Genomic DNA, 8,911 nt, shown 5'->3' on the forward strand with positions numbered 1-8,911 from the left:
AATTCAGCGCTTGACCTGGCTGCCTAGCTCTGTCACCCAAGTATTCAGAGAATATTAACCTTTTCCGACTCTCCCACAAGCTAATCTTACCCAGGATCTTGGCAGTAGAAAAGCTATGACTTGATTAATACCAAGCATGGGGTGGCCATGGAAGGAACATTTCTTGTAAGGAAAATCAGCTCTTCCTTGTCAGTAAATGAATGCTAATACTCTTTCCCTATTAAGGCAGACTCCTGCTTTAAAACCTTTATGTCTTCTATATATCATGGGTTTGGAAGAAAGTTTTGCTATTTAAATAGCTGCCAGAGTGTTACAGGCTTATATGATTGCAATTTACAGTACTTCATAAATCAGCAGACTTCAGATGCGTTGGGCAGACGAGACTTTAAATTGACATCTTGTCTTTTTATGAACGTTAAAAGGCTTGATCTCATGACATATTTACATAGAAGTATCCCTACCTCCTCGGCCAAATTGTTCCTAAAATGTAAAGTACTTTACATGAACGAACATAATGACGACAACCTGAAGCTTTGTACATTAAATTATCTAAGTGTTACAGTTAGTCCAGAGGGATTAGCTCAAGACCAGGAGAGATCTCTATAGTGCCTGTCGCTCCCGCAGAAAAAATGATGGAAATTTGTCCTTTAAATAAGGATTACACACAGGAGTCCCATGGGCGGAGGTGACCTTGGAGACTGGACAAAATACATCCATCTTCCCTTAAACAAGAGCCTGCAGAAGGCTGGGGCATCCTATGGGCGGGACCAACTACCGAATCAAGACATCTTGGCATGGCACTATTGCGGTCACTAGATGCGGGCATGTCAAAACCAATGCATGCCTGAGTCACGCCTCCCTCTCAGGTCCCTCAGCTAGACAAAAGAAATCTCATCTCCACTGATGTCCTGGGTGGGCTTTGGCGTTGCTTTCAGCAGACCCTCAGCACCACCAGCCTCGCTGCAGCACCGTTCGGTTCCTGCACAGCCATGCCTGACTCAGTACTGGTGCTATTTTCTTACAGCCAAACTGGAAAATGATGGTATTAGTTCTTCCCTCCAGAGTGGCTAAAGATGTCTATGGGAAGACACAGAATTGATAGGATTTTTTAAAAAATTATTATTAAGATGGGGTGAAAAGGAACAGCTGAAAGAAGCTGAAGGGTCTAGCGCCTCTGACTTGAGAGTAAAGACGTCAGAAACAATGGAATATGCCCCAAAATAAAACACTGACACCAAAAAACCAATTTCTTATTCTTACCCAAGATGTTTCAAATAATCAGGCTTACTTTCCTTATGTGAATGATTCCTTTATACTTCTGGAATGCCTATATGGAGCAATATATGTGATGAGAGTTGACCTTGGATGCCGGGGAACCCCAGCTCAGGCTTACTCAGCTGTGCCGTCCTGGGTTATTTAGACTGAAGATGAAGCGGTACAATTGCAGGGACCCGCCAGCAAAAGGAACAAAGTGACTCACGTGCTTGGAGCAGAGCAGGACCCAACACGCTTAGCCATCTCCAAGGGCCAAGTGTAAGTGCCCTTTTCCTATTTCCCTTGGATCTTCCTGCATGTCCCTGTAACTGAGAAGTGCCTTTTCTGCCTCTAGCTGGCAGGATAATCTGCGCAAGCACCCCAGGTAATTGGCAATGCAAAGCCCCTTGAGGCTTCGAGGACCACATCTCAGTGCAGAGACATAACGAAGAGCTGGATGCCGTCAACCACTGTTCTAGGAGAGTAAGGAGACTTTCTTGTAAAACTTACTATTTTGAGAACATAGCTTCAGTCAGTGCTGTGGCCTAAATCCTCCAAATACGTACTCACACAAGTAATTTCATCTAGCTACAGCGCTCTGTTGAAGAAAACAAGATTACTTAGATACATACAGCAGTGGAGTTATACACCAGCCATTTTAACCAACAGGCTTGGTTAAAGACAAGGATGGTGAAAAGACAGGATGGTGACAACCACAGGACAAACTCCCTTGAGTCAGAGTACATCCTGAAGTTCCCAGACACAGTAACTTCCCTCCAGGACCACAGATTATTGCATGCAGTTGCTGTGAGTCAGATCTTTTCAGGCTTTTGCCTCAAAGTCACTTTTGGGGGGCAGCTCTCTTTGCACAGCCAGAGTCTGAATGTTTGCAGGCTGGGATTGCCTCAGGGGAAGAATAATTTTTAGCCCCTCGGCTTTCATTTCACCCACAAATCAATATGATACATTTCAAGTTGAAATCAGAGTTGAACATTTACATACTATTACCTAACCGGGCTGGATGTCTTTTAATTACTACTTATCTCCCAGCGAAGCCAGAGCCAAGTATTTCGAGCTTCTTTCCAGTCAGAGGGCAACAGTCCACTTCTTGTCGTGAAGAAGAATGAGCAAATAAGCCAGGAAAAAATCATCACCTCGCTGGAAACAACCCCAGGAGGTACATGACTGCCTTAAATGATGCAACTCATACTGGCTGTCTGTGAAACGATACCAAAGAAATTATTTGATTATTAAAAAGGACCAAGCAAAAGCAACCACCCTCTGGACTTAGTTGCTGGCTCTAATAAAATGTGCATTAATGCACATTCCTTATCACTCAGCCACATACTCTGAAAGCTGAAAGAACAAAACTAATCAACATTAACAATAAGCTCTAACTTGCTGCTGGTAAACCTCACTCACTTTTTTAGTTACACTTTCCCACGTTAAAAGGTATTGCTTAAAGAAATCACGTCCTCCCTCTTCCCTCCTGCCAACAAGCACTGTTAACATAAGACGTGTAAAATATTACAGCTATCATTATTGTCCTTGTATGAGCCAGCCATCCTGAATAGCTTCCCTTCCCTACAGCAACGGAGCTCAATGGTTACAGCCAAGAAAGGAGTGAAAAGCAAGCTCTGCTATTAGTTACGCTAGTGCAAACACCAGCAGAAGCTGAGCCTGTCGTTAACATCAGTGGAATTATCGTTACAACCAATTTGTCTCATGGTCAGGGTGTGGGTTTCATTTTTCTAAGCACCGTGGAAAAAACACCACCTGCTCACAGCCTTTTTACTGACCGTAATGTGCAGATGTTGTACGGGATCATGGTGCACCCTGGTCTCAAAACATGGCTGAATTATGGATGAGGGAATTCAGGAGCAAAGAGATGCTGGAAGACATTAGGTACCCAAATGTGCAATGAGAAGGAGACTCTTAAATGTGAATGGATTTAGCTTCCTCAGTCTCCAGCCAGGCAGGTGCATCTGCATTGCCTCTACTACACAGAGAAATTATGGTGTAGACAAAAGAATGCAATGCTTTTAAAGGTGCTTTTGACACTTGGGTCTGGGTCTGCCCTATCTAGTCTCCGTCACCTGATTGAGGCTCTTAAATAGTGGCTGTTTGGCAAACCAAATCCTCTCTGTAGACACCCATCTCCCGCTGTTGACCACAACACTCCTGACAGCAGTCACCTCTCCTACATGTCAACGGTTTGATGGCAGAATTTCATCCCTGACTTCCCCGAAACGTGGCCACATCCTCACGACCCGGAGCTCAGCCAAGTGGCCATGCCAGGACTGAACTGGAGCCAGGTCTGGTCCTGCTCCCAGCCACTTGCCCGCTGAAGGGCTCTGCCCCTGCAAGAGGTCCTACCCAAACATCCTGCCCGCCCAAGCAACGCGCGTTTTCTCTCCCTGCTGCTCATCTCACAGGGCAGCAGACGACACAGCAAGAGGGCTCACATCATGGTTCACCCATTTGCTACTCAGTGAATATAACAACTGTATTCACATGTGTAAGCAAGCTCCAGATAGGGCTTTAAATCTATAAGCTCCAGTGCTGAAGTACGGCCCCAGACACACCGGTGTCATCATGGTCTTGCTCGCATCCCCAGAAGAGCCTTTTTACAAAATTAAACTTGGAAGAGGTGTGAAAGGACTTTCCTTTCCTATAAATATGAGCTTAGACAGCAAGCATAAGGAAATATAATAAATTTCATAACGAATATACTCCATATAAACTGTATAACCAGTGCAAACTCAACAGCTATTTTGCATAATTCAGAAGCACAGAAGTAGCAAGCAGAACAGAAAAAAAGTAAGAATACCAGTGCAGCTTCTCTGGATCTCGATATGGAAACTCAGCAAGGCGGTCAGTGCACATGCTTTCTGTAGTTAGCACTAATTGGCAAGGCTAATCCAAGATCTATCTTGATCTTTCCAACTGCTGTGAAGTACCTTCGTTGACTGTGTAACAGTTTACAAAGGATTGCCAGTTTTCAATGATCAAAATCTTGACTGCAGTTGCCCCAGCATCGCAGCAGTCTTTAAAATCATGAAGTTAAAAAAAATATTTAAAAAATCAATAAATAATAACACCATTTAACAATCATTTGTGGATGGCGTTTGCTTTTCTGGGTAGGAACTAACTTCTGATCTTTGAAATGCAGGGTCATATTTGCTTAACGTTTTAAACTTTTCTTTGGCTCAGGAAGATGAAAGCCTAACCTTTTCTTTTCTTTTTTTTAACAAAAGCTGAGATTTGCCTAAAATAATGCGATTACAGCAACCGGACTAGTTCTTATTTTTGGTTGCTAGACCAGGTGATATGACCGCAGCAGAATCACTTTGACGGCACCTGTGCAGTTTATCTTGCTGTGATACAGTCAACAACCACAGTGTTACTGCCTATTTGCTCTAAAGCAACCCCAGCGACCCATGGCTGATGTCAGGTCCCTCTTCTGCTGTACCTGCTCATTGTGGCAGCTGAGGTCCAGTCCCACAGGGACACAGCTGCAATAATGCAACATAATGGGAAGGTGGAGAAAAGGCATTTTGTTCCCTCTTTATTCCTGGGAAAATAAGGCACAGCAAAAAATATACACTGTGTTGTTATAGAGCTTTTCTATCAAAGACGCTGTGCTCCTGCTCAGAAGCGACCCGTCTCAGGTTAGCCCTCCAGCCGTGGCCACAGAGTGTTTGCTTAAGCCCAGCATCGTGTCCGGGTCTGGGCTGGCTCCCAGCTAGGCAGACCGGTGGTTGGGCAGCATAGCCTCACCTCAGCCCACGCAAGGCTGTGCTCAGTGAGGAGTGGGGACTCCTGCCAAACTGTCACTGCTGCTGGCAAACACGGGAGCAACCCCGCGATGCTGGGGAGGTCCCTCAGCACGCTCGTGCTGGCCAAGCTCTGCCCTTGGAAGGCCTGGGCACACCAGAAATTGCCAGCAAAACATGTTTCACTCTTACAGTGGGAATATTTTGTCTGGCTTCGCAGGTGAGTTCTCAGGGAACTGCCTCCGCTGTTCCCGGGGCCGTGCAACCTGCCAGTCTGTGACCACTGAGCCCGCACGTTGCGCTGCCAGCGCGACACCTCTTCTAACTGGAAGTATCTTGCTCTGATCTTCGGAGGCCTCTCTTATTGATAAGAAATCTTGAGGATAGAAAAGCAAATATTTCCAGGATATTGCTCTCCGGAGCTGTCCTGAAGAGGTTCTGGGAGGGACGCATGGAAGCTGACCTGCCCTTTGGAAAGCCAAAAGATGGTTTTCCCCTCTGAGCCAGACCTGAGGGCACAAACGGCGACTGGTGGGGTCCTTGCCCCAGCACCACCAGCCCTCACGCCTTGTTTCTCATCAATGCACAGATAAGGGAGACCAGGACCCTAGACAACAGGGGAGTCCTGGAGAAGGTTGAGTTACTTGTACATACATTGCCATGAAAAAGTAAAAGCAAAATCTAAAGAGCACTTTCCCGAGCTCTGTTTTTCTCTTCCTCCCCACACTCAAAGTTTATGTCCTTCTGACAATCAGAAAATACAAACCTTTTGTCATTCCGGTGCAAACTTTATGAAATTAAGTGGTTTACATAGCTACAGCCAAAGGTTAAATTCACATATTGTCCTATTGACTTCACTAGCTTTAAACTTTGAAGTTTGGTTGTGAAATTCCCCTAGCTCATCCACGTAAAACAAACAGAAAAACTCAGAGGGCAGTACTGTTTGGGGTTACTCAGGGGTGTTTGAGAAGGTATTATCTTTGCCTCTCTCGAAGCGCTGCAAAAATGGTTTGCCTCCCTGTAGAAAACCAAGACATCCCTTTGCTATGCACATACTCTCACACACACACGTACACACCTGCACAGGGGCTGGGCAGAGGAGCAAAGTTACTGCGTACCCTCCTTATATTAAATATGGAGCTGACCCCTTCCTCTGCCAGCCTACCTGATACGCCGCAGCCACAAGTACTTCCCTGTGTCTGAAAATGCCTCTTGAACCGGGACGGCTCCCAGCAGGCCCAGGACAGGACTCGGATGCACCGGCACACCCAGGCGAGCAGCAGTCCTGCATGGATGTGAGCGAGCAGAGCTGCTCCAGGGAGCTGGTGGGGACCTCGGGGACACAGACTTGCAGAGAAGCCATCCTGGTCGAGGCTGCCTGGAGGAGGGATGAAAAGAGGCAAAGGGAGGGAAGTTTGGGGGTATAACTTAATAGGGGAAAATTTTTTTCTTGAATGGGGTCAACAAAACGGGCAAAAGCCTTAAGTCTAGACCAAGGCTTTTATTGTATTCATGTGGCCAGACTCAAGCCTGGGGGGGAGCTGAGCATTCGCAGCTCTCTGCAGGTTCTTGTGAAAACCCGGCGCTGCCGTGTCCCTCATTAAGGGTCTCCTCTCGCATCAGCTCAAGAACACATTTGTGCTAATAAAGACAAGGTCTTGTGTGCCACGTGGGGTGAGCAACGGAGGGGGCAGAGCTCTACAGAAAGGGCATTTTGAGGATTACGCCTCGCTGGAGGGGGTGCTGGAACAGGCAGCAGTTACTCTGCAGGAGTGTGGTGCATCTAATTACATTTGATCTTCTCCAGTGAGGGCTGCTGTTCAGAACAACAAATGCATTTGTTGCCCAGTTTGGGTGCATCGTTCTCCTTAATTTTTAGCATTGTCCTCTCAGGAGCATCAAATGCCTGTGAAAACAAACATACCTGAATTCTGCAGTGATCTGCAGCTTTGGGGGCTGAAGGCACTGTGCCCCACGGTCGAGCTGCTTATTGAGCTGAGAACGGCCAAGGGCACGAGTGTAACTGCCTCCTGCTCAGAAAACCTCCTCGTTACAGAAAAGGTAGCGAACCATCAATTAGCAGAACAAAGGAAGAGTTCAGAGCCAGGACTAGAAACGCACCTGCATCTGTTCCTCTTTTGTCACGAGTGTCACCTGGCGCTTCCTAAGGGTCTGATCCTGCTTTTGATGCGTGAGCATCAGCGAGAGCTGCATGTGCATAGCAAGGAGGGAGGGAGAGACCCCAGGAGCAAAACCACCCGGCATTGCTGGAGCGCACCTCGGGCTGATGACACTGCTTTTGACAAGGGAAGAGATGCAGAAGCACATCTGCACATGCAATACATGGTATACGTCAACATCATCCCTTCCCATGTTTATGAAGGATTTGATCCAATAAAGGGCCTGGCAATAAACTACGTGATTGATTCCAGATTACAGCACACACATCCATCACATGCCTTTTCTCCCCCAGAGTATTATATTTCACCAAATTGCTGACACATGTTAAGTGCCACGGCCCGTCGACCACCCACACAGAGCGACAGTTCCCTCGCTGCTCACCGCTGCGCCTTCCCGAGAACAGCGAATCCTCCGCGTTCCCCAAAGCCACCACATTTCACGTGGGCACGTTCCTCCGCCTTGAGTGGGAATGCAGGACAGTACATGGACCCTGTGATAGTAAAATGCAATTTGTTCAGATATTTGCCTTCAGGGTGAACACTAAGATGCTGCCATCAGCCAGAAAATTTGTGATCTAATTTAGCGGCAGCGGGGCATGTCTTTTCTCTGAGGCTTTTGGAAAACAGAGCTGGTTCCCACTTTTACGTCATCTAGCAAAATTTTCTTTTTCTTTTTTAAGCACTAAACAACATTTATCTTTCCTCCACAGGGCAGTGGGCTGAGCCAGAAGTGAAGGTGCGCTACAGAGGGCTGTTGGTTCGGCACGCAGCCGTGCTCCAGCCAGAATGGCACGTCCTGCGCTGGGACACAGTTTGGTGCTGGGGTCCCTCAGCCCTGTATCAGCTGCCGCTTGTGACCGTCATCCACAACCACCACAAAGGGGGAAAAGCAGGGGTCTGCGATTTCTTTTCATCACAGCTGCCCCATGAAGCGTTTAGATGGCTGTTCTACAATTTTCCGTGCACTTTCTCCTGAGGCCTCAATTGTCAGGAGCGGTGCGGGATAATATGGCTGTAATGAGTGACGGGAGGTTTTGGCTGCATTTTTAATGCACGGCATGCCGCTTCACCTGTTTAACCCTGCCTCCTGCGGAGTGTTAGAGATGGGCTTAGAAATAGCACAAAAACAGGCCAAGGATCTCTTTTTCCCTTCTTTTAGACAATTTCTAGGTAAGCCTGCTTCTTCCAGTCAAGCTAAAAATACTGTAGAAAGATCCTTTCACTGCGAAGCAGCACTGGAAAGGTTTCCTAAAGGTCATGGACCAGGACTAGAGAGTTTGAGCTGCTGAGATTTACTCCTTGCTCTTGCACTGAACTGTTACGGGTTATATGGCTTTGCTCTCCTTTGCCCCCGGTGTACCGGGATGAGTGACAGTCCCAGGGTCGGAGGCGCCAGCGTGTCCAGCTCGCCCGTGCCCTGTCCAACTGTAGCTGGAGCCCGCAGTACCACCGCACAACCCCAAGACAACAGGTGCTTGAGGGGGGCATTGCCCTGGCCCTGGTAGTTTGGATGAGGAGCCTTTCTCGGGGAGGGATTTCACGGCCGGCACTGCCTGTCTCTAGCTGCTCTCCCGTGTGATACCTTGTTCTGGCTCCCTCCCCAGGAGATCACCCAGCAGGTGAGCAGTGCAGAGGTATGGCTGACACCAGAAAGAGCTGGATTTGGGGGAAAAAACATAAAGATATCCCACACCTTGGCAG

The 8,911-nt window shown here is 47.4% G+C and overlaps 1 long non-coding RNA gene across 1 annotated transcript; it reads left to right on the forward strand.

Annotated features, from left to right (window-relative positions):
• The first annotated feature begins 6,066 nt into the window (after positions 1-6,066).
• On the forward strand, positions 6,067-8,146 carry LOC135314213 (uncharacterized). Its single transcript, XR_010373659.1, has 2 exons — positions 6,067-6,355; positions 7,921-8,146. It is a non-coding gene; the product is annotated as an uncharacterized LOC135314213 (long non-coding RNA).
• The last annotated feature ends 765 nt before the right edge of the window (positions 8,147-8,911 follow it).

Source organism: Phalacrocorax carbo, chromosome 7 (assembly GCF_963921805.1).
Source record: "Phalacrocorax carbo chromosome 7, bPhaCar2.1, whole genome shotgun sequence".
Lineage (NCBI taxonomy): Eukaryota > Metazoa > Chordata > Aves > Suliformes > Phalacrocoracidae > Phalacrocorax > Phalacrocorax carbo.